Genomic DNA, 25,597 nt, shown 5'->3' on the forward strand with positions numbered 1-25,597 from the left:
CTCCATTTTAAACACACAAAATATACATTATCCACAAAATCTAATGATATATCTAAAGATATACAAAGACTCAAAACAAGGGGATGGAAAAAAACTCACCAACCAAATGGAGAGCAAAAATAAATACTAAAAAGCAGGAGTTGCAATTCTCACACTTAATAAAATAGATTTCAAAGCTACAAGGATGCAAGGGTAAAAGGATTAATGTAACAATAAGAGATCTTAACACCCAGATACATAAGACACATAATGAGATTTAGACTCAACGAGACAACAAATTGATAACGATATCCAGGACTTGAACTCAGAGCCAGAACAAATAAACACAATAGAGGTCTCCATTTTAAACACATAAAATATGCACTAACCACTTTAAACACTCAAAATATTGATCGGGACTTTGCTGTGAAGATGGCGTCGGGCAGCGGGACAAAAAACTTGGACTTTCGCCGAAAGTGGGACAAAGATGAGTACGAGAAGCTCGCCGAGAAGAGGCTCACGGAAGAGAGAGAAAAGAAGGATGGAAAACCAGTGCAGCCTGTCAAGCGAGAGCTTCTACGGCATAGGGACTACAAGGTGGACTTGGAATCCAAACTTGGGAAGACAATTGTTATTACCAAGACCACACCTCAATCTGAGATGGGAGGATATTATTGCAATGTCTGTGACTGTGTGGTGAAGGACTCCATCAACTTTCTGGATCACATTAATGGAAAGAAACATCAGAGAAACCTGGGCATGTGTATGCGTGTGGAACGTTCCACCCTGGATCAGGTGAAGAAACGTTTTGAGGTCAACAAGAAGAAGATGGAAGAAAAGCAGAAGGATTATGATTTTGAGGAAAGGATGAAGGAGCTCGGAGAAGAGGAGGAAAAGGCCAAAGCATACAAGAAAGAGAAACAGAAGGAGAAGAAAAGGAGGGCTGAGGAGGACTTGACATTTGAGGAGGATGATGAGATGGCAGCTGTGATGGGCTTCTCTGACTTTGGTTCCACCAAGAAGAGTTACTGAGGCTTTCTATGCTTGGCCTAACTTTGGCCTATGCTGGACCTAACTTTGTGTGTGTGTTTGTGGTGGTGGGTAATTTCTTTTTGGGTAATGGTAAAGTCCTTAAGAGTGTCAATGGGGAGGGACAGAAGTTGGGGCTCATGGTTTCCTCTACTTTGGGAGAGGACATAGATTGCAGAGGTAATGCTGTGGCATATTCCTTCAGCCTCAGTATATCACTGGAGTCGTAGGATCCCTGCCCACCTGAGTTCCCAATAAAGAAAAACCTCCCTTTCTGAGGCTGCTTTCCAAAAAAAAAAAAAAAAAAATATTGATCGGCCATTATTGAAACCCATTTTAGGAATGAAGTAATATTTCTTTTTCCTTCTTTTTCTTTTTTTCCCCTTCTTTTTCTCTTTTTCCCTCTAAAAAAAAATTAAAAAATAAAAACCAAAATCCTTGGAGGGGTAGGGATTTGCCTAAGACTATTATTAAAAAATCAAAAAGCAACAGATGCTGGCAAGATTGTAGAGAAAAATGAAAACATTTACACTCTTAGTGGGAGTGTACATTAGTTCATCCATTGTGGAAGAAAGTGTGGCGATTCCTCAAAGACCTAGATGCAGAAATAACACTTGACACAGTAATCCTATTACCAGGTATAAACCCGAATGAATGTAAATTATTCTATTATAAAGATACATGCACAAGTATAAAAAAAAAAAAGAACTCTAATTGGCTTAAAGGAAATTTAAAGACTTAAATATCTTCTGAGGAAAATAGAGGCTAGCTCAAATGGCTTTAATTCACATGATTTCGTAATCTTCAGTTTCAAAATTCTCTTTATAACATAAAATCTAAAAGTCATGTGGTGCTAAATTAAGCCTGAGATTTGCTAGAAATGAGGGTCACTAAGGGTTAAAGTAAGAGTTCATATACGCAGGTAAACTGCTAGATACAGGCGGGACTCTTCCACGCATGTACGAAGAGTAACAAGTGGTGTCGTTTCTTCCTTTGAGACAAAGACTCTCATTCTAACACCCAGGCTCAAGTACAATGGCACGATCTCGGCTCACTGCAACCTCTGCCCTCTGGGTTCAAGCGATTCTCCTGCCTCAGCCTCCCGAGTAGCTGGGATTACAGTTGCCTGCCACCTTCGATTACAGTTCCTGCAAACGGGAACATTGTGCCCGGGATAAAAGAAAGCACCTCTGAGGCCCGTGCTTACCAGGAAGGCGGTGAGGGGCAGTGTCCAGTAGCGTGGGGGCCAGAAAGCCAGCGGGCCTGATGCGGAGGAACTGCTTCGGTCCGTCCATCAGCTTCCTGGGGAACGTCTACCGAAGGGAATTATGAGAATGACTAATTTGGGAACAGCGTTTTTGGTTTTAAATGTGTAACCGAGCAGCTTGGCTTCAAACCGTGTTTTAAAACTTTGCTTTTTCTCTCCGTTCTCCGCAGTCTCAAGACGTAGCTGTGAGGCCAGCTGCAGACGTACTTCCTTTCCTCTTGATACACAGCCTGCGCAGCTGCTGTGACCTCCCGTCCCTCTCCTTTTCCGTCCCACGCTCTCACGCATCACACACGTTGATTTTACCTGGATGCTTGTTAAGCTCACACCGTGCTCACTTAGCTGGTGAGATGTTTCCTTAGAAGTGTCAGAGGCCAGATCCTGATATGGACCAGACACTTCCAGTCACGATGCTGCCGGCCGCTTCACCGAAGGGAGCGATGATTCCAGACGAGCAGTGGGGGGCTGGGTCCTGCCACCCGACACCTCCTCACCCCTGCCTCTTCCGCATTGCAAACCCTCTCTTGAAACCCCACCGCGTTCCCTCCACAAATGGAAGAGTGGAGTTGCTTTCTGCTCGTCCCTTGCTGGCACGGACGACGAAGTCTCGCTCTCTTTCTGTCATACCTCGTTATTATTTTGGCTTCTCTCTTCGAGCAGTGAGCAGCCTCACCCCATTGTTCACTGCTGAACAATGGCAGATGGGTGTGTGATCCAGCACACAGGTTCTTCCTGAGGGAACAGCCGGCCTGGTGGGCTGGATAAAAGGCACTGAACGAGAAGGGGACTGCCCAGTTCTCCCCATAATCGCCAAGTGGAGCACCCCGATGTGGTTCGTAAGCAAGCCGTGTGGGACTGACTTTATGATGACTGGGGCATCCACCTCTGAGTATGCCCAGGTCCTGGTAAATGCCATGGTTGGGGGGCCATTGGCCTGGCAACCTGACTGGGTCTCGACTTCCCCTCATGGGTTATCCAGCTGCTGATAAAAACATTAGGCTAGTTAATAAGAGCATTGGGAAAGGCAAAAGGGAGTCCGAGGACTCATCCTACGAAGGGGAACATTTTTAAACGGCTATTTTTAAATAAGGTAAAAATGGACTGGGCACGGTGGCTCATGCCTTGGAATCCCAGCACTTTGGGAGGCCATGATGGGCAGATAATCTGAGATCAGGAGTTCGAGACCAGCCTGGCCATCATGGCAAAACCCCGTCTCTAATAAAAATACAAAGATTAGCCAGGTGTGGTGGCATGTGTCTGTAATCCCAGCTACTGTGGAGACTGAGGCAGGAGAATTGCTTGGACCTGGGAGATGGAGGTTGCAGTGAGTCAAGATCATGCCACTGTACTCCAGCCTGGGCGACAGAGTGAGACTCTGTCTCAAAAAACAAACAAGAAAGGTAAAAAGTGGAAAAAGGAAAGGAGAGAATGATGGATGCATCCTGGCAGGCGGGATCTGTCAATGGCTGTTCAGCATGGAATGAACAGCAGAGAAATGGAAGGTCTTAACACGAAGGTCATAAAATGACACTATCGAAGGTTGGTGAGCAAAAGGAGCCCCCCAGATTAGAGAAGGCAATCTAATTCTAACAATTAGGAGGCAAAATGTACACTGAGCTAACCAACCAACAGTTGCCGGGGGCAATGTTGAGGTTGGTTAATCAGATGAGATTGACAAAAGGGCCAGGGCCCCTTGGGTCAGCCCCCGTGGGGAACCAAAACTGGTTTTCACAAGAGAGGGTTAAAATGGTCTGGGGCTGGAAAAAAGAAGTTCTTGGGAGCAGAACAGAAAAATGTAGAATTGTGAAAGTCAAAATGTTTAAACATCCTTTATCTAAATGCTTTAGGAAAAATGGATATTGAAGCTGGTGCGGTGGCTCACGCCTGTAATCCTAGCACTTTGGGAGGCTGAGGTGGGTGGATCACTTGAGGTTAGGAGTTCAAGACCAACCTGACCAACACGATGAAACCTCATCACTACCAAAAATACAAAAACTAGCAGGGTGTGGTGGCACACGCCTGTCATCTCAGCTGTGGGGAGGCTGAGGCAGGAGGGCTGTTTGAACCCAGGAAGCAGAGGCTGCAGTGAGCTGAGATTACGCCACTGCACTCCAGCCTGGGCAACAGAAGGAGACTCTAAACAACAAACAAAAAAACAAAAAAACAGAAAATGAAAAATGGGGAAACTCCTACCCACAGCTGCAGAACCAAAGGTATGAACGTGTCCATGAAAAGAGTCAAACTCTGTAAAATATTTAAAGAGATTTATTCTGAGCCAAACATGAGAGACTGTGGCCCGTGACACGGCCCTCGGGAGATCCTAAGGACGTGTGCTCAAGGCGTTGGGCCACGACCTGGTTTTATGAATTTTAGGGAAACATCAGTGAATACAGGTAAGATAGACATAGGCTCCGTCCAGAGAGCTGGGACGACTTGAAACGGGGACTTCCGGTCACAGGCAGATTCAGAGGCTTTCTGATTGACAATTGATTGAAAGAGTTATTGTCTAAAGACCTGGAATCCATAGAGGGGGTGTCTGGGTTAAGGCGAGGGGTTGTGGAGACCAAGTTCCCGTGACAGAGAGGAAGCCTCCAGGTGGCGTCAGAGAGAACAGATGGTAAATGTTTCTCCCCAGAGTTGACTTTCCTGCATCAGGGGAAAGGGCTGAAAAAGGAAAAGGATTCTCTTTGGAATGCAGATTTTCCCCACAAGAGGCAGCTTTGCAGGGCTATTTCAAGACATGGCAAGGAAACATAGTTTGTGGTGAAAGACTTCAGTTTCATTCAGTGACTCCTTGGGCTGGCTTCTAGCCTTGAGGCTTTTAATAAGTTGAATCCAAAATTCCCTAAAAACATCCCAGCAAAGCCAACCTACAAAGAGCCGACCAGCTTAGGCAGCATGCTGAGACCCTGTCTGTACAAAATGAAAAATGAGCCGGTCTGGTGGGGCGTGCCGAGGGTCCCGGTGACTCGGGAGGCTGAGGCAGGAGGATTGTTTGAGCTGAGAGGCTGAGGCTGGAGGCTGAGGCAGGAGGATTGTTTGAGCTGAGAAGCTGAGGCTGGAGGCTGAGGCAGGAGGATCCTTTGAGCTGAGAGGCTGAGGCTGCAGTGAGCTCTGACTGCACAACTGTACTCCAGCATGGCTGATGGAGCAAGACCCTATCTCAGGGAAAAAAAAAAGCCTATAGGGCTGGTTACTATTCTTGCACACTTTACGCAAATAACTGGGCCAAGTATAGTGAGACCAGCATTTATTGTACAAATAAACCTGTCCTATTATGATTTATCCTTGGTAGAAATGGGGAAACCAAACTGGAGAGAGAAAAATTTGGATTCCAGCCCTGACCATTGCTTTTGAGTTTTTATTATTAGCTTGCAAATTTGGCTAATCCTGAGTCATTCACTGGCTACAAGTGTCTAAAGGAATATCAGGTTTGAGTTTTCTTCATGCTTCGTTTGGCCGACTCCTCAGTGAAATGGGCTTTTTTTTGTTACTGTTCTGGCGTCCACATTCCCTTTATTGTCATCCTTGTGTGCACGTTATTAATGTCATGTATCTCTTGTTTTACTTTCTCTAAGAAAACAGACGTCAGGATGTTCTGAAGATTAGAGGCGATTCAACAGCCTGTGACCCTCCATCACTGGGAATCTCACGGGCCCGATCTGTTTTCCGTTGCCAAGGCACCCCTGCTACAGCTAGATAATCCCAAACACCGTCCCTAAGGCGCAGGGACCATCGCGGAAGAGGAGGGCAGGCGAGACTGTAGGAGCTGGATTCGTGGGGTGGAGGGTGAGGCCAAAGCAGCTCCACCTGGGATGCTAGTTCACCGTGTTGGCTTCTGATGAACCTCAGTTCCGGAATGCCTCTGAGCTTTCCCGTTCATCGAGAGCATGTCCTTACCGCAAGTCCTGACCTTAGGGAAATTCCTACCCAGCCCTCTGAAGCGTGTGTGCTCCTGCACTGTGGCATGTGAGCCCTGGGTCTGGGTGGTAATGGCGGTGACGGATCTACCATCTTGACTCACCAAACTGTGAGACAGACGCGGCTTCTGTTTCTAAGTCACTAATAAATGTTTCTGTCTAAGAAACCGGGTTTGTTAGCCTCTTTCTTTGGCCTGTCAGCTGCCCTGGACTTTGGGGTACGTGTGTTTGGACTTGCTCACTGGGAGACAGCGCTGGACAGTGTTCTGTTTATGTGCTTACACGTTTTGTTTATCTGTACTTTGTGGATGGGTATTTGGCCCGCTTCTACCTTTTGGTACTTGTGACTATTGCCACTGTATTAGGCTGGTCTTGCATTGCTGTTAAGAAATGCCTGAGACTGGGTAATGTGTAAGAAGGAAGTGTGTCTGGCTCTCAGCTCTAAAGGCTGTACAGGAAGCTGGCGCTGGCTTGGCTTCCCGGGGGGCCTGAGGGGCTTTTACTGATGGTGGAAGTGGGCGATGGCGCATAGTGTGATGGGAGCGGGAGGAACAGACAGTGGGGGAGACACGCACACTTTTCAACAGCCACGCGTGTCCCGAAGCTCACAGTGAGAAAGCTTAGGTACCCAGGGCTGCTGCCAAGCCGTCCGTGAAGGACCACCCCCGTGATCCAGTCCCTTCCTACCCTTGCACCCCCAAATCCTCGGGATCACGTTTCAGCATGATATTTAGAGGAACAAACATCCAAACCATATCAGCTGCTGTGAACGTTCTGGACAAGTTTCCGTCTGAATGCCTGTTTTCAGTTTCTTTGGGTGTATTTCCGGGAGTGCCCTTGCTGTGCCCACAGGACTTGCACGCTTGGCTTTATAGGAAATGGCATGTGACATTCCTGCCAGGAGTGTCTGAGGGTTCCCCGCCTTCTCCCAACACTTGTCACTTTCTGCAGTTTTGATCATGACCACCCTAGTGGGTGTGAAGCGGTATCCCATTGTGGTTGGGGTTTTCATTCTCCTGGCGACAGCACTTGTGGCATCTGGTACGTGACACGCGTGGATGCCCTTGGGAGCCGGGCACCAAAGGCCACATGCCACGTGGTTCCATTCACATGAAAGTCCAGAAGAGACAAGTCCAAGAGATGGAGAGTGGTTGCTTAGGACCTGGGGGAGGAAAAAACCGGGACTGATGGCTTAGAGGGGCGTGGGATTTCTGTTTGGAGTGATGAGAATGCTCTGGAACAAGATGGTGGTCATGGCCACACCTAATGAGTGTACTTAATGCCACTGAATTGTACACTTTAAAATGATTAAAATGGTACATTGTGGCCAGGCACGGTGGCTCAAGCCTGTAATCCCAGCACTTTGGGAGGCCGAGGTGGGTGGATCACGAGGTCAAGAGATCGAGACCATCCTGGTCAACATGGTGAAACCCCGTCTCTACTAAAAATACAAAAAATTAGCTGGGCATGGTGGTGCGTGCCTGTAATCCCAGCTTCTCAGGAGGCTGAGGCAGAAGAATTGCCTGAACCCAGGAGGCGGAGGTTGCGGTGAGTGGAGATCACGCCATTGCACTCCACCCTGGGTAGCAAGAGCGAAACTCCATCTCAAAAAAAAAAACGGTACATTTTAGAAAATAATTTTACTGTAAGTTCTGGCATAGTTTGCAGTAAGTGCAGGTTTGTTGCATAGGGCCATGCGAGCCGTGGTGGTCTCCTGCACCTACTAACCGGTCCTCTAAGTTCCCTCCCCTCGACCCCCACCCCAGCAAGCCCTGGTGTGTGCTGTTCCCCTCCCTGTGTCCATGTGTTCTCACTGTCCAACTCAGGTTTGAGTTTTCTTCATGCTGCTTTTGAAGCACATGTTGCAGTGAGCCGAGATCATGCCACTGCATTCCAGCCTGGGCAACAGAGTGAGACTCTGTGTCCTTGACCCTCAAAAAAGTACAACAAGAGTATTTTAGACCTGCAGAAACGTTGCTTCCTCTGTCTTCCTGAATTCAGTGGGAGACAGTCTAACTTGATTTGTATAAGCAACAATTAAAACAAAATCCTGCTCTGGCCAGGCACGGTGGCTCACACCTGTAATCCCAGCACTTTGGGAGGCTGTGGCGGGCAGATTGCTTGAGGTCAGGCTCTCGAGACCAGCCTGGCCAACATGGTGAAACCCCATCTCTACTAAAAATACAAAAATTAGCAGGGCATCATGGTGGGCACCTGTAGTCTCAGCTATTCCAGAGGCTGTGGCAGGAGAATCACTTGAACCTAGGAGGCAGAGGCTGCAGTGAGCCGAGATTGGGCCACTGCACTCCAGCCTGGGCGACAGAACGAGACTCCATCTCAAAAAAAACCTCCTGAATCCTGGCCTAGGCAGCTTATATCATAAATGAAACAGTCGGATGAGAACCCGCCGTCCAGCCCTGACTCCCGTATTTCAGCCGGAGCTCCCTCAGTCAAGCCTAGGCAGGTTGCATTGGAGGAGAACTCCACCACATGCATGCAGGTTCGTGTTGTAAGCCTTCCTCACCAGGCTCTCGCCAGGATGACTGTGCATCGGAGGAGGAGAAATGACCAGAGTTTTCAGGATTTTCAGGATGACTGGACACTGATGATTCCTGGAGACTTACACGACACCGTTCATTCAGTCCAGGGGGGTGTGGGTGAGGGTAAGCCAGTGAGATGGCAAAGAACGCTTCAGAGCAGCTCCATCTTACAGGGGAACTGCTCATAGCAAGCCCAGGAACCACCATGTGACGAATATTCCACTTCAGAATCCATGCTTCCAACAGAGAAATGTTTGCCACAAGCTTGGAAAATAAGCCACACAAAACCCGGGCGTCTTCCACCTTGGGGGGCTCTCCAGGATCCAGTGGCATCTTCCCATGTTCCCCCAAGGGAAAGAACATCACTGCACTGGCACCTCCCGTCACTAAGAGAAGGCGCAATGCCAGGCAGGGGGTTCTGGATTTTGGGGGCAGAACAGTCTTTGGCAGAAAACTGTTCTTTTTTTTAAAAAAAAGTCTGGCTTTCAACTGGGCTGAAGTGGAGGTTCACCACTGACTAGGGGTGGTGGCGCACACCTGTAGTCCCAGCTACTCAGGAGCTGAGACAGGAGAATTGCATCTTCCGATTGCGTCACCTGTCGGAAGCGGTGACACTGTGTAGCGGATATTCCACTCAGGATGCATGCTTACAACAGACGACCCAAACATCAAGCACCTGCACCTCCTGCCATGAGCGAGGGTCACCTGGAGCTTATGCCCCGGGTGTACACGGCCGAACCTGCCGGCCAGCGGGGTGAGGGATGTGCTCAGGCTCACTCGTGGCTGACTTCTCTAGTGCTTCCTGGTCTCTCACAGTTTGTTCCCTCTGACCAGCTCCAGAGAGAAGAAAATAACTGGGCCTCATTTCTGGATGTTTTTTAATGAAATACCAGCATTACCCAAACGTGCATGGCCACACCCGTCCCCATCCGCCCTAAATGATGCCGAGGGTGGAACTGCCTTTGCAAAATTGACAAGTGAGAACATTGATGCAAAGAAAAGAGATCTACCCGGACCAACCCCATCTCGCCTTCAGCCTCCAGACTGCCCTTGGTCATTCCTAGGCTTGGGCCAAGCTAACTTTGGGGAAAATGTGGCTTCCAGTTGAAGTTATTGGGTTCTGCAAAAGTGATTATAGTTTTTGCCATTAAAAGTAATGCCATCACCATTGCACCAGCCCTTTCCCCAGAGACTAAGTCACCTTTGAAAGATGTAAGATGTAATAGGAAAGACTGCGGGTTGGGAGGGTGAGAGGGGCCTGAGTTCTGCTAACATGTAGGCAGAGTTGCACGATTCCAGCCATTGTTCCAGAGACCTCAGGATTTGCAACTTCCCCAGTTCCTCCTGAAGGTCACCTCACTACTGTAGACCCAAAGGTGGCCTTTTGAGATGTGTTTCCAGGCTTTGCATTTCTGATGACCAAATGGCCCCACCTGGACCCTTGACTCTTGGCTCAGCTGGTCCCATGGGCCTCACCCAGAGGCAGACTCAGTGCACAAAGACCATCACCCAAACGCCTCTCATTGCATCCCCAGCCAATCAGCAGCACCCATTCCCCTAGTCCCCTACCCACCAAGATATCCTGGAAATGTATGAAGAAAACCTTGGAAAACCCCAGCTATCACTATCCTTGATCAGGTGATTATGGGGGGAGGAGAAAGTCCACCTTAGGAGCAGAACCTGTGGTGCTCACCTGCTGTGGCTTTGCCTGGAGGGAGAAGGGGACAGAGCTGCAGCTCTACGTTGATTCAGCATTAGAAGGGGTCGGCCTGGACAACCAGGGCCTGGGAAGGAACCCTGCAGGCTGGAAGGTCTCAGGGAATAGCTGGTGGGTGGATGTTACTATAGGAGCCCAAATGTGGAGATATTTGTGTCCCAACTACATGCTCAGTACGTGCAGCGTCAGCAGAGGACTCTACTGCCAGTCAACTGCCCAAGGAGCCCCCACAGTGGACCATCCAGTCCCTGATGGTGCAGGTGGCCTCCACAGTGGGGTCGGGGATGTGCGTCCACACGGCGATGCCATCTGCCAGTGCTGACATGGCTACTGCCATGTGAGTCTAGCTCTTTCCTGGCATCTGCTGCAGCAGAGCCCAAGGGGTTCCTCAGGGGCCAGACCCAAGTCTGGGTGCCCAGAAGAGAAACTTTGAACTCTGCTGCACACACGCACACCTCTCTCTGGGTTGGCGCTTCTCCTCAGCCAGGGGAATGGCACATTCACTGCCGTGGCCAGTGAAGATTCTGGACATTGAGATCCTGGACTAGCTGGGTGGTCTTTGGGTTCCAGAGTTCCTGGATGGACACGAGACAGCTTCGAGTAGTCACAGCAGGACCCCAAGAGGGCACGGCTGACACCACTAAGAGAAACGCCTTTGACCCTTTAGGACCTCTCTGCCTCACGCCTCCAGCATGTGCCTGGTCCACCCACCTAGGCTTCCCCAAGTGCTGGGATTACAGGCCTGTGCACTGCACTCAGCAGAGTTTTTTTTTTTTTAATCATGAAGGATGTTGAATTTTGTCCGCTGTTTCTTCTGCATTTTGACATGGTCATGGGATTTTCCTTCTTTAGCCTGTGAACATGATGAAGTACACTGATTACTTTTGAATATGGAAACAGGCTTGCATCCCTGGAATAACCCCACTTGGTCATGGTCTTTAATTATTTTATATATTGCTGAATTCTCTTTGCAAGTATTTTGTGAAGGATTTTCATGTATCCAAAAAGAACATTGGTGTGTAGTTTTCTCTTTATATAATGTCTGTATCAGGCTGTTCTCATATAGTCATAAATACCTGGCTGGGCACGGTGGCTCGTGCATGTAATCTGTAATCCCAGCACTTTGGGAGGCTGAGGTGGGTGGATCACTTGAGGTCAGGAGTTTGACCAGCCTGGCCAACATGGTGAAACCCCATCTCTACTAAAAATACAAAAATTAGCCAAGTGTGGTGGCAGGTGCTGGTACTTCCAGCTACTCGGGAGGCTGAGGGAGGAGAATTGCTTGAACCTGGGAGGTGGAGCGTGCAGCGAGCCGCGATTGCACCACTGCATTCCCGCCTGCGCGACAGAGCGAGACTCTGTCTCAAAAAACGAAACCCAACCCCATCCAACCCCGCCCAACCCAAGCAAACCAAACCAAACCAAAGCAAACCAAACACAAGATTGGGAAATTTCTAAAGAAAAGAGGCTGAGAGGCCTGAGGAAACTCGCAACCATGGCAGGAGGCAGTGGGGGAGCAGGAGGGAGTGGGCGTGGGGAGGGGAAGGTGCCACACACTTCTGAAGGCCCAGATCGAGTGAGAACTCTGTCACAAGAACAGCACTCGGGTGCTCTCAATCAGGCCGTTGGCGTCCGCACTGCCACTGGGTCTCGGCCGCCTTCCTCCTCTTCCTCACCTTCCTGTTGCTCACTGTCTGCCATGACCATTCCCCGTGGCCTGCTGGTGCCTTTCCTGGGCTTCCCCAATGGACATGCAATCTGGGGCTGGTGGACGGGCAGAGGCTCCTCCCACCTCACAGCACAGAGGGGTGGCTTTGTCAGGTGACACCCTCCTGGGCTGGAACAGAAAGCACACCCTGGGGTACCGGCCACTCCTTGGCCCTAGGGCAGGGGACAGGGGCTAGACCTGCCCAGACTTCCAGGCTCAGCAGTAAATGTCTCCCTTCACTGTCAGGGGAGGCATTGCGTCAAGGGACCCTCCCCTCAGAGGACAGGCCCCACGGCCGGTCCAAACAGATGGGGGATGAGACACGGAGACGGTCATGGAGGGACCATGCAGACAGGGAGGCGGGCATCAGGGAGGAAGGTGCCAGCCACTGGGCAAGCTGGAGCCCCCTCGCAGGGCCTGGGCAGTGCTGCCCGATGTGGCTTCCCGGTTACCCAAGATGCTGTCATGGAGGCCGCTGTCTCAGGGGAGACACCCAGCCGGGAGGGGCCCAGATGATGTGGCTGTTGGTGCAGCCCCTGTGACCTCTGCCACTTGCTCTGAACGTGGGGAGAGAGGAGGCTGGGCTCACACAGAAGCCGGCTTTCCCGGAGGCGGTGGGGACCAGGGAGGACAGAATTCCTCCCTGGGCCTCCCTGGGCCTCCCTGGACCAGGGGGCAAAATTCTGAGCAGCAGGTGGCCTCCCAGCACATGTAGGTGTCCAGCCCAGGCCTGGCTGGGTCCTGCTTGTGTGCACAGACGTGACGTCTGGAGAGGCCTCTGCCACTGTGTCTGTTTACAGGGGACCCTCCTGACAAGGTACAGAGGAAAGCCTGGAACGGCCCTGAAAGAGAAGGAAGCCTCATTTGGGTATGGCAGGAGGTGCCAACATCACATCCCACACTCCGAAGAATGTTTTCCAGCTGAAGGAGGCCTGGGGTTCTGCTGTCCCTGTCCCCAGGAAGCACCGCCCAGTTGGAGGGAGAAGAAACAGGATCTTCGGAGTCTGAGTCTGTCCCAAGTCCCAAGGGCTGAGCCGCCCCTGAGCCTACCTCCTGAGGAGCAGGTGCTGAAGGGGCCCTGAGGCGGCTGCCTAAGAAGGCGGTCATGTCAGACCAGGAATGGCGCCCCCCCGAGAGGCTGGAATTCAGTGCTTGTGAAAGCCTCGGCTGGCCCGCCTGGCACAGTGGCTCATGCTTGTAATCCTGGCGTTCTGGGAGGCTGAGGTGGGATGATCACCTGTGGCCAGTAATTGGAGATCAGCCTGGGCAATATAGTGAGACCCCCCCACTCTACAAAAAAAAATTTTTTTTAATTAGTTGGGGCTGGGCACGGTGGCGCATGATTGCAATCCCAGCACTTTGGGAGGCCGAGGAGGTCAGCTCACAAAGTCAAGAGATCAAGACCATCTTGGCCAACATGGTGAAACCCCATCTCTACTAAAAATATAAAAATTAGCTGGGTGTGGTGGCATGCGCCTATAGTCCCAGCTACTTGGGAGGCTGAGGCAGGAGAATCGCTTGAACTTGGGATGTGCAGGTTGCAGTGAGCAGAGATTGCACCACTGCACTCCAGCCTGGTGACAGAGCAACGCTGTGTCTCAAAAATAAATTCGTTGGGTGTGGTGGCAAGTGTCTCTTGTTCCACCTACTCGGGAGGCTGAGATAGGAGGATCACTTGAGTCTACGAGGTCGAGGCTGCAGTGCAGTGACCCATGATCGTGCCACTGAACTCCAGACTGGGTGACAGAGCAAGACCCTATCTCAAATATGATGAATAAAAAGCCACCAGTCATCGCCCCAAACCACTGGGAAGAGAGGACATGGTACTGGGAGGGCCATGGATGAGCCGAGGGCTGGGTGCCCCTTGGCACATCAGTGAGGGCATTTTCGAGGGAAGGTGGCTCGAAGCCAAAATTCAAACTGTGCTTCTCTTCCCTAGACTGGTGATGGAGGATGTGGAACCACGTGCACCAGGGTGGCAGCCTGGCCAGGCGGGGCTTTGAAGCCTTCGAAAGTAACAAGCCACTCTGCACCTGCTGGCCCCCAGCATTCTCGGAAATTATTCACAAAGAGAGAGGAGGCTGCTGTCACAGCAGCTCATGCCTGTGATCCCAGCAGTTTGGGAGGCTGAGGCAGAGGATTGCTTGAGCCCAGAGGTTTGAGACCAGCCAGAGCAACATAGTGAGAACCCATCTCTACAAAATAAAAATGATAAACAAACACATAGAAAAGAAAGAAGAGAGCGACCCAGGCATGCCCGCTGGTGCCTGCTGCAGCATGGAGAGGTGACCTGCACTGCAACTTACCCCCTTTGGAACCACAGCAGAGAGGGGACTTCCTGTTACCTAGGGTCTTCCCATGGAATTGGAATGAACGTCAATTATCTATCTGGTCCCTCCAGAAGAGGAGTCTCATTGGCTCTCTGGATGCCTGGATGCTCCCCTCCCTCCAGGCCTATGTGGTATTCCAGGGTCTCCTTTCCCAAGTGCTCCAGAGGCCCAGGATGGAGTCGTGGGTTAGTATACCAGGAGGATGGAGGAAGGAGAGGCTGTCCAGGCTGGAACTTGAAGTCTAGGTCCCCCACCCTGGACCCCCAGGTCCTGCTCACAGCTGAGCAGGAGACTGTGGAGGGAGCCACTGAGCTCAGAAGTGCACCCACACCCTCTCCAGGGACTGTCCAGGCTGGCCCCGCCCTGCCTGGACCACCACATGCTGGAAGAAACCTTGGCCCTCCTGGGCGCTGCAGGAGACTGGCTGGCAGGCCGGCTGGCTTTGGTATGGAGGCAGTGGGAGCATGGCAGGTCTTGGTCTGCAGGAGGAGGGGTGAGGGCAGACCGAGGGCTCTGAGCACACCTGGGTCTGGGACCAGCCACTCTCCTGTGAAGATGCCCAGCAATCCCCAGCTCACAGGAGCTCAGGTGGCACTCTCAACCCTGAGCACACAGGCATTCTCTGCCCGGGCACCAGCACTTACAGCTGTGGGGGTGAAGCCACATGGCACCCTACCTCCCTGCAGAGTCTCAGGGTGAAACGCACTCGGCACAGCAGGCCAGAGATGTCCTCAAGGAAACATGTGCCGCACACCAGAGACACACTGGCCCTTCCTTCCACCCCACCCTGGTGTCTTCCCCTTTCTCTGCACACACCAGCGTGGGCCCCAGGATTGGGAGGACCCCATCCATTACACAGGTGGCAGGCCTAGGCTGGGAGCAGAGGGAGCACCTCGCCAGGGACCTGACTCCTGCTGTCACCCCTCAACCCCTGGTCCTGCTGTTGGACGCCCCCTCTGTGCCCACTGGGATGTGTCCTCCTGGTCCCTCCGGCCCTATCCTCATGGGGGTCTGCATTCCCAGGGACCCTTGCCTGAACCCCCCTCCTGCCCTGGACAGGGCTTAGACCTGGGCTGGGCCTGACAGAGAACAGGGGTACTGGGGAGGATTCCTGAGATTCTTATGCAGCAGCCTCAGTGGCCCAGGGAGGAGGATGCAGCCGTCAGAGCCCGGGGGAGAGACCCAGTCTTTTCCCTGCAGGTGCACCCCCAGCCAGCATCAGCCCCAGCCTCAGTCCAATGCATCCTCACTTTGTGTAACAGACCCCACAAAGCAGGGCAGTGGGCTCCACACCTTGGGGACACCAGGGACATGAAGGCTGGGAGCAGACCCAGAAGTCTCTGAGCTCCTGAAAAGACAAGGGGCCAAGGCTGAGAACACATGGAGAGGACAGTTTGTTTATCAAGTTCATGTTCAGTGAAACAAACTGGCCCCTCGGGCTCCCTCGGCTCTTGCCCTGCGAGCATGACGGACACCGCACGCCCCTGGCGCTCAGGCACTCAACCCTGGAAGCTTGAACAAGGACTTCCAGGGCTCTGACTTCGCCCAACGTGTCCAGATCTTATCATTCTTAAACCTCCTCCGTATCTCATGTCTTAGGACCATATTCTCTGATACAATAAAGTCATACATTGATTACAAAAAGGATAAATACATATTTTCACAAGTAAAAATGCAAAAAGCACATTCCAAATGAACAGATTCTTTAAAAAGAGAGATTTTAACTATTTTTTTAAAAACCTAGAGCAGATGACTGAGGACAATACTGCTTCTGAAAGTGGGACGCAGCAAAGGGTGGTGGTCGCTGCGCAGAGCTGGTGTCCTACACCCTTAGGTGAAAGAAGAATGAAGGCGGATGTTTTGAGGGGAGGTCAGTTTTCACTTTTCAATTTTCTTTTTTTTTTTTTTAACCTCTATTCAAGATAGCTTGGGTTAACTTTTCATTTTGAAATAGTTTTAGACTTACCAAAAAGTTGCAAAAAAAAAGGTATGAGAATTATTCTGTCTGCTTTATACAGATTTTCCAAGTTTTTTTTTTTTTTTTTTTGATGGAGTTTCACTCTTGTTACCCAGGCTGGAGTGCAATGGCGCCATCTCAGCTCACTGCTACCTCCGCCTCCTGCGTTCAAGCAATTCTCCTGCCTCAGCCTCCTGAGTAGCTGGGACTACAGGCGCACACCATCATGCCCAGCTAATTTTTTTAATTTTTAGTAGAGATGGGGTTTCACCATGTTTACCAGGATGGTCTTGATCTCTTGACCTCGTGATCCACCCGCCTCGGCCTCCCAAAGTGCTGGGATTACCAGCGTGAGCCACCGCGCCCGGCCCAGATTTCCCAAGTCTTAACACTTTTCATAACTATAGTACAAGGATCAAAACCACAGAATCAGTGCTGATACAACAGTGTAATCTAACCTACACACCTCACCCAAATTCCAGCTGCTGTTTCCCTCAGAGTCTTCTCCAGTCTAGCATCCAAGCCAAGCTCACATCCTTCACTTGGTTCTGCAGCCCCTTTAGTGTGGTGACAGAGGGAGACTCCGTCTCAAAAAACAACGAACAACAACACAACAACAGAGAAAAAGGAAAGAAAAGGGACAGCACTTCAGGAACGATACCAAAAAGTCCAACAGCTGTGTGAGTGGCGTCCCGGAAGGAGAGGAGAGAGGGCAGTGGTGCACTTTTGGCTCACTCATGGCTTTAACCTGGACGGGTCCTCAGCATGCCTTTCCTTTGTGACCTGACACTTTTGAAGAGTAAAGGCCAACTGTTTTGTAGAAAGCCCCATCATTTGGGATTGCTGCTTATGTGTGCTGTTCTGTGTGTTCACACTGATGCCTCTTTCCCACCTCCACAATATTCTGTATATCCTTCCTTCTTTTCTCCCACGGTGACAATGCTGACTTGTGACAACATCAGTTTATTTCAGCAGTTTAATGATAATGTATCTGCGTCTGTATTTATCCTATTTGATTCACTGGGGTTTTGAATCTATAAGATTTAGGTTTATGTCCTTTTTCTTTTTTCTTTCTTTTTTTTTTTTTTGAGACAAAGTTTTGCTCTTGTTACCCAGGCTGGAGTGCAATGGCGTAATCTTGCTCACTGCAACCTCTGCCTCCTGGGTTCAGGCAATTCTCCTACCTCAGCCTCCTGAGTAGCTGGGATTACAGGCACGCGCCACCATACCCAGCTAATTTTTTTTTTGTTTTGTATCTTTAGTAGAGACGGGGTTTCACCATGTTGACCAGGATGGTCTCGATCTCTTGACCTCGTGATCCACCCGTCTCGGCCTCCCAAAGTGCTGGGATTACAGGCTTGAGCCACCGTGCCCGGCCTATGTCCATTTTCAAAATTGAAGCATCATCAGTCATTAGTTCTTCAAATCTCCTTTCTGTACTCCAGTCTTTCTCTTCACTTTCTGGGACACTGATTATATAGCTATTGGATGTTTTAATATCGTTCCTGAGGCGCTGTTCTTTTTTTTTTTTTCTTTTGAGACAGAGTCTCTCTCTCTGTCGCCCAGGCTGGAGTGCAGTGGTGCGATTTTGGTTCACTGCACCCTCTGCCTCTCGAGTTCAAGTGATTCTCCTGCCTCAGCCTCCTGAGTAGCTGGGATTACAGGCACCTGCCACCCAGCGCAGCTAATTTTTGTATTTTTATTAGAGATGGGGTTTCACCATGTTGGCCAGGCTGGTCTCAAACTCAGGTGGTGAGATTAGATTCACACAGATTTCCTAGGAAAATGCATCAGGGAAGACTGTGGCCAGGTCACTTCCCAGCACCCTCCTGGCAGAAAAACAGATGCTTTTGGGCCAGGGTCCTGGAGAATCTCTTCCCAGCACTGGTCTTGCTGGCTTCCCCAAGGCGCAGAACCCCAGATTCCTGAGTTTACAGGCACCAGGTGCCCTGCCCAAGGAGCCGCCCTAGCAGGTAGGGTTACATTTCACCCTAAAAATTCATAACCACAAGGGGAGGGGAGCAGGTCCTTCTCTATCTGGAACCTTAGGACCCTCCTCTGGAGAGCCTGCAGCCTGCAGAGGACAGGGGATCCAGGGCCCCCTGGGCCTACCTGAAGGGACTGCCAGGGCCACTTGGGTCCACAGGGAAAACAATGACAGGCCAGAAGGCAGCTGGAGGGGCAGTGCCCAGGCACAGGGGTGCAGGCTGGAGGGGCAGTGCCCAGGCGCAGGGGTGCAGGCTGGAGGGGTGCTGTGAGGACCTGTGCTCAGGCAGCAGGCAGCAGACCCAGCATTGTCCTTCATCTGGGGCTTTGCTACCTGGGGAGGCCACCCCACTCCTGATGCAGAAGCTCTCCTTCTCAGCCACCCCTGCCCCAGGACAGCACCGGGAGGTCCCATGGTGCCCAGCTTAGTCTGGCCAGTCCTGAGCTCAGCGTTGACCCCCTCTGCCCCAGCCTGCACTCCACCAGCGCCTAACCTGGCAGCCCTCCCATTCCCACCCTACCATTGCTGGCACTGTCCATCAGTCCTGGCCTTCTGGATCCTACTGTGGCTGCACAGATGGGCACCCCAACCCTGGTCACATGTCACAGACCTCCTTCTCCAGGCCCCTCCCCACCTCCACTCAGAGGCCCCAGCCGTTCTAGGATCCCAGCCCTGAGCCTGTGACATATCGCTTACCCAGTACTGGGCCCTAGGCTGCAGGGACAGTCCTTATCCTCAACCTCCCAGCTGGGAGGCTTTCTGCAGATCTGGCTTCTCCAGTGGCCGCCGGTACCCACCCACAGAGGCCTTTGCTGAGGACTGGGCAGGGCAGGTAGACAGGGAGGAGCAGGAAGGAAGGAATGGACACCATGTGGGCACAAGAGTTTATTGTCTCTGAGAGGGTGAAGATCGTGGTATCAATGCACAGGTCAGGGCACCCACAGTGTTACCCTTCCTGGGTTCCCTTGGGCAGAGGGGGCTGGAAATGGGAAGGCAGAGTGGGAGCACCAGCTGTGGCCATACCCAGGCTCTCCTGCCCCTCAAAAAGTCCTGGACAGACAGCTTTCAGGGTAAGGGGCCTCATATGGGGAACCATTGCCCACCAGGGACACCGTCCTTCCCCATCACCCACACTGGGGGCACCGTCCTTCCCCATCACCCACATTGAGGGCACTGTCTTCCCCAGGAGGAGCGGTTGCTGAATCCATGGGGTTCCCCACCAATGGGGCCCCTGCTGGGGAGGAGTGAGGTGGCTAGATCCAGGGTGGAGGCGATGGCACCCTCCCCACCACCTCAGAGAGGGAGGGTCCCCCCCAGTGTCCTGGAAGGGGTGGAGGCAGGATGGCAGCTGAAGGCAGGAGACAGGATGGGCCAGCAGGGCTGGAGGGGTGCGGAGGGAAGCCTCACAACAGGGCCCAGAGGAGGCCAAGGCCCACCTGGAGCAGGAGCCCCCCGCACAGGGCCCAGTGTTGTCCCTCCTGTGGGGTGGGTGCGCTGTTGCAGAGAGCCCTGGAACAGCAGCGCCTGGTGATCACAGCCTGCACCCCAGGAACCAGCGACCATTCAAATTCCATGTTGGTGTTGGGACATCTGGGAGCACAGCGTTTGCTGAGCAGGACCTCCACACTTGATTCTGCAGAAAAGGGGAGAGGCAGGTGGCCCCAGAGCCCCTAGCAAGGAGGTATCCACCGTTATTGGGGAAGAGCAAGGATGATTTCCACATGGGCAGCTGGGACCAGAAAGAACCAGAGCATGGAACCTGGGCCTGTGAGGGGGGCCAAGAGACCTCCGTCTCCTGTCCTTTCCTGGGCGAGGTGCTGCAGAGCTGGGGAGACTGGCTGCCTAGGCCACCTCCACCCCTCCGCACAGCAAATACAGACTCCGGGGCAACTGGCCATAAGAGGCTGTGCCCTGAACCAGGCACAGCCTGGACACCCAGCCCTGGGGCATTTGCCTCGTGGGGAGATGGGGTGACTTGGAGCAGTGGAAAGGGGCTGCTCGTCACAGAGAGCCTGCCAGGCTGGGTGCCCAGCCCTGGGCTTATTTCTCTGTACTGCTCATTGAAAGACATGGCAGAGACTTCTGACGGACATGTCTGTCAACAACCACGGAGCCACTGAAGGGATGCACAGCATTCAAAAACCAAACTGTAGAGAAAAGAGCGTGGGCGGAATCGCCTTTATGCATCATGCTATGTTATGGTCCGTCGTGTTGCATTATATTTTATTATATTCCATTGTCTTGTATTGCATCGTATTAAGTCGCAATACACACATTATATTCATTATGTTGTATTATACTACCCGACACTGTCATACACTGTATTAGATTCCAGCGCTGCCTGCACGGTGCTGGGTTGTCGGCAGGTGTGCTGTGTTCCAGCGGGTGTGCAGTGCTGGGTCCTTGGCAGGTGTACCGCTGTGTTCCAGCGCATCACAGACCCCGAAGGGCCGGCTGGGCGGCACCGCTGTCAGATATCCCTACACCCCAACAGCTGCCGCTCCCCACTTCCGTGTGTTCCCGCTGTCTTTGTAAATTCAGTGACATCAGAGCCTTTGAACCGCTGACAGTTCCTAGTGACACTTCAGACGGAGAAAAGTTAAGTCAAATGTCAGACTCTGGATGCGCGCCCCAGCCCAACGCGGGAGGGACAGCAAGACACAGTGGGACCCACAGGCCCCAAACCCTGGAGCGCGAGGACGAGGACGCCGCGCCGAGTCGCGGAGAGGCGGGGGCACCGTCCCTTCCTGGGACCTGGCACCTGTCCTCTGCCTGGCGGGGACTTACCCAGCGAGAAGGCCACCTTGTTGGAGACGCAGACCTGGTCCAGTGGGCGGCACCGGGTGGGTGGGCACTCCTTCCCGCTGCTGACCTTGAAGCACTGGTAGCAGCTCAGGTTCCCAGCTGTGGGCAGCACGAGGGGTGTGTGGAACACGGACCCCTGGCCCCGTCCCGGCTGCCCCCCAGCCCCTCCCAGCCCGCTCCTTACCTGGTGTCGTGGCGCAGCCAGCAGACGCAGCAGCCAGCAGGAGGGCCCACAGGGCTGGGAGGAACCCCTCCATGATGCCAGAGGGCACGGCCTGAGGGGGGTGAGGTGTGTGTTGGGGGAGGCTTCACCCAGGGCAACCCCAGCCCCAGCCTCCTGCTTCGGGACGCTCGCTCTCCTCCCTTGCCAGCATCCCCTCTCCCTGGTCCTTCTGTCTTTGGCCCCCCTTCCACTCTCTCTTCCTAAACCCTCTAAGCCCCGCTCTCACCCGACCCTCATCTCGGCCCTGGCCCATGGTCCGGACCCCTCTCCCGGCACCTTGTCTCCCATCCGGCTGTGTCGGGGAGCTGCGCCTTGGAGGAGTCAGCCCAGGGCTGAGGGGGCGGGGCCGGCCAGCCCATCCTCTGGGCTCCTGCGTGGGTGGGGTCTGCTCCCGGGTCTGCCCCAGTCGCCCCCTGCCGAACACAGCCCCATAGAGAGGGGGACGCCTGCGGGTCCCTCCAAGGCCGAACTCAGCCACCATCACAGACCCTGGGCTCCACGCTGTGGGAAAACAAGGGGCCAGAACTGGCTCCTGACTAGGAGACCCGTGGAGGCTGATGGAGACCCAGAGGGTCCTGAACTCCTCCAAGGGTGCTGAGGGCGGGCGAACCTTTCCCTGGGGTGGGGTGCAGGTGGTCTGGAGTTGGAAGGAGAGGGAGAGAGGAGGCTTCAAGGCAGAAGAGGAGGAAGAGGAAGGAGGCGAAGGAGGGACCCCGGGAGGTTTGGACAAGCAGAGATGGAAAGGGAGGGAGCTGGAGCCGGCCAGGCAGAGCCAGGAAGGAGCCGGGTTAAGGGCAAGTGCAGCTGGGGTGGATAGTTAGGCTGCAGGCACAGAATCTTCATTCTTTCTAGAGTTCGTGGAGGCTTTCCCCGGGCAGGAGTGGCCTTCGGGGAGGGGAGAAGGAGGAGAAGGGCAGGTACCTCCAAGGGGCCCTGAGGCAGGCTCAGTGGTCCAGAGGACAGCAGGGCTGCCATGTCCTGAGTCCACTGCTCCCACAGCCCTACCAGAGCCTGGATCTGGCACAGGGATTGAGGCTGCAGCCCCAGGACCCCAGCCAAGTTTCTGGGACCTGCAGGGGCTGCAGCCTGGCAGCAGCTGGGGCCTGAGTTCCGGCCTTTGAAAATGAGTGTCCTGGAAACACAGCTCCTGTGCAGGCTGCCTCCCAGCTGTGTCCTCACACACTCCACCCCCACAGGTGAGACTCCTGCCTCCCAGCTCTGTCCTCACACACTCCACCCCCACAGGTGAGACTCCTGCCTCCCAGCTCTGTCCTCACACACTCCACCCCCACAGGTGAGACTCCTGCCTCCCAGCTGTGTCCTCACACACTCCACCCCCACAGGTGAGACTCCTGCCTCCCAGCTCTGTCCTCACACACTCCACCCCCACAGGTGAGACTCCTGCCTCCCAGCTCTGTCCTCACACACTCCACCCCCACAGGTGAGACTCCTGCCTCCCAGCTGTGTCCTCACACACTCCACCCCCACAGGTGAGACTCCTGCCTCCCAGCTCTGTCCTCACACACTCCACCCCCACAGGTGAGACTCCTGCCTCCCAGCTGTGTCCTCACACACTCCACCCCCACAGGTGAGACTCCTGCCTCCCAGCTGTGTCCTCACACACTCCACCCCCACAGGTGAGACTCCTGCCTCCCAGCTCTGTCCTCACACACTCCACCCCCACAGGTGAGACTCCTGCCTCCCAGCTGTGTCCTCACACACTCCACCCCCACAGGTGAGACTCCTGCCTCCCAGCTGTGTCCTCAAACACTCCACCCCCACAGGTGAGACTCCTGCCTCCCAGCTGTGTCCTCACACACTCCACCCCCACAGGTGAGACTCCTGCCTCCCAGCTGTGTCCTCACACACTCCACCCCCACAGGTGAGACTCCTGCCTCCCAGCTGTGTCCTCACACACTCCACCCCCACAGGTGAGACTCCTGCCTCCCAGCTCTGTCCTCACACACTCCACCCCCACAGGTGAGACTCCTGCCTCCCAGCTCTGTCCTCACACACTCCACCCCCACAGGTGAGACTCCTGCCTCCCAGCTCTGTCCTCACACACTCCACCCCCACAGGTGAGACTCCTGCCTCCCAGCTCTGTCCTCACACACTCCACCCCCACAGGTGAGACTCCTGCCTCCCAGCTGTGTCCTCACACACTCCACCCCCACAGGTGAGACTCCTGCCTCCCAGCTCTGTCCTCACACACTCCACCCCCACAGGTGAGACTCCTGCCTCCCAGCTGTGTCCTCACACACTCCACCCCCACAGGTGAGACTCCTGCCTCCCAGCTCTGTCCTCACACACTCCACCCCCACAGGTGAGACTCCTGCCTCCCAGCCCTGTCTTCACACACTCCCCCTTCCCCCACAGGTGAGGCTGGGACCCGCCAGGCCTGTCTGGGCTGTGCTTCCAATTCCTTTTGCAGCATCTGCCTCGCCCTACGTAGCTCCAGGAGGCAGAGTGGGGGGAGCCCCCTTACAGTGCAGACCTGCACCCTCCCCCCCAGACTCACCTTTGTCCCATTCTTTATTCTTTTATTCCAAGGGAGCCTACCCATGTTCTCAATGGGCCACTGGAACTCAACAGCATGGATGTCCGGGTTGGTGGGTACCCAGGTCTCCCCTCCCCCACCTCAACAGGGGACCCCGGGCCCTGCCGGACCCAGGTGTGGTCCTCAGTGCTGTCCTCAATGCGAGGACCCCCTGTCCTCCTCAGAGCCCCTCGCTGGTACCCCAGTCTCTCGACGCTGTCCCTCTAAGGGCAGCTCCCCATGGCCCCACGCCCTCCCCTCCAGCCCAGGTGGTCACACAGCTTTCGCCCGTGTCAGGTTCATTCTTTGCTCGTTCCTGCCTTCAGAAGGATGTGCCTTAACCACATCCTTTTGAGCATGTATGATGACCAGGCAGGGCTGGACCTGGGGCTGCATCAGGGAGCCCGCCCAGTTACCTGCCCTCCGGGGTCTTGCAGGAGGTGAGTGGTGGGAAGACGGAAGGGGTAACTGCTACCCATTAGGTGGCTGGGAAGGGCTGCCCCTGCCCCTGCCCCAGTGGGACTGCTGCCCACCACCTCCGGGGGCCTCCACATCCTCTCTGCACCTCAGCCCAGCAAGCCCCCTCCCCTGTGGTGGCTTTCCCATAATGGCAGCTGGGAGAGAAGGTGCTGGCCCTGAGAGTGTGCAGCCAGGTGTGGCCATTTCCCCTGTGTCCACACAGTGGCCCATGCAGGATGCCTGTCCTCATTCCCTGCTTTCCCTGGTGCATGCTCTAGGGATGCCCCAGACAGGCCCTGCCCTCTGACCCCTGCCTGTCCAGTCTCAGCATCCTTTGCTCCCTTTGTCCTCTGATGCTCCAGCCCTTTCTGCCACCCAGCCTGTGTTGGGGGGTGTGTTTTGGGGGTGGGCTTAGAGGGCACGGGATGGAAGAAGTTTGGAGGGGAGGGGTTATATGCACTTGGTTTGTCGTGCATTTTTTCACTTGCCATTTACACTGTGATTCATTTGAATGAATTTGGCACTGTGAAATCTGCAAAGTCAAAAATCAAAGAGAAAAATCAAGGCCGGGCGCAGTGGCTCACACTTGTAATCCCAGCACTTTGGGAGGCCAAGGCAGGTGGATCATCTGAGATCAGGCATTTGAGACCAGCCTGACCAACATAGTGAAACCCCATCTCTACTAAAAATACAAATAAATTAGCTGGGTGTGGTGGTGCGTGCCTGTAATCCCAGTTACTCAGGAGGCTGAGGCAGGAACCAGGGAGTTGGAGGCTGTAGTAAGCTGAGATCTCACCACTGCACTCCAGCCTGGCGACAGAGCAAGACTCCATCTCAGAAAGAAAAGAAATCAAAAGAACGGTGGCATTGGAGGCACGAGCAATAGAGGAGTCCAGGTGGAGGTTGGCGGTCAGAGGCCGAAGGAACAGGCAGATGTCAAAGGATGTGGCTGAGGGACCTGCAGAGACTTGCCTGAGCCTGTGGCTGACCCTGGAGTGTCTGGGCAGCCATGGTTGAGAGGGCCAGGCTTGGAGCCACACAGCTTTCCGTGCCCACAAGCAGGGACTGGCCCTCCTCAGGGCAGCCCCGCAGGGTCTAGTGGGTGTTTTTTGTGTGCAGAGATGATAGATCACAGAAAGG

The 25,597-nt window shown here is 53.6% G+C and overlaps 1 pseudogene across 1 annotated transcript; it reads left to right on the forward strand.

Moving 5' to 3' along the window:
• Positions 1-397: 397 nt before the first annotated feature.
• On the forward strand, positions 398-1,157 carry LOC100409565 (zinc finger matrin-type protein 2 pseudogene; annotated as a pseudogene). Its single transcript, XR_013528057.1, has one exon. The product of XR_013528057.1 is annotated as a zinc finger matrin-type protein 2 pseudogene (transcript).
• The last annotated feature ends 24,440 nt before the right edge of the window (positions 1,158-25,597 follow it).

This window comes from Callithrix jacchus, chromosome 16, assembly GCF_049354715.1.
Source record: "Callithrix jacchus isolate 240 chromosome 16, calJac240_pri, whole genome shotgun sequence".
In the NCBI taxonomy this organism is placed as follows: domain Eukaryota; kingdom Metazoa; phylum Chordata; class Mammalia; order Primates; family Cebidae; genus Callithrix; species Callithrix jacchus.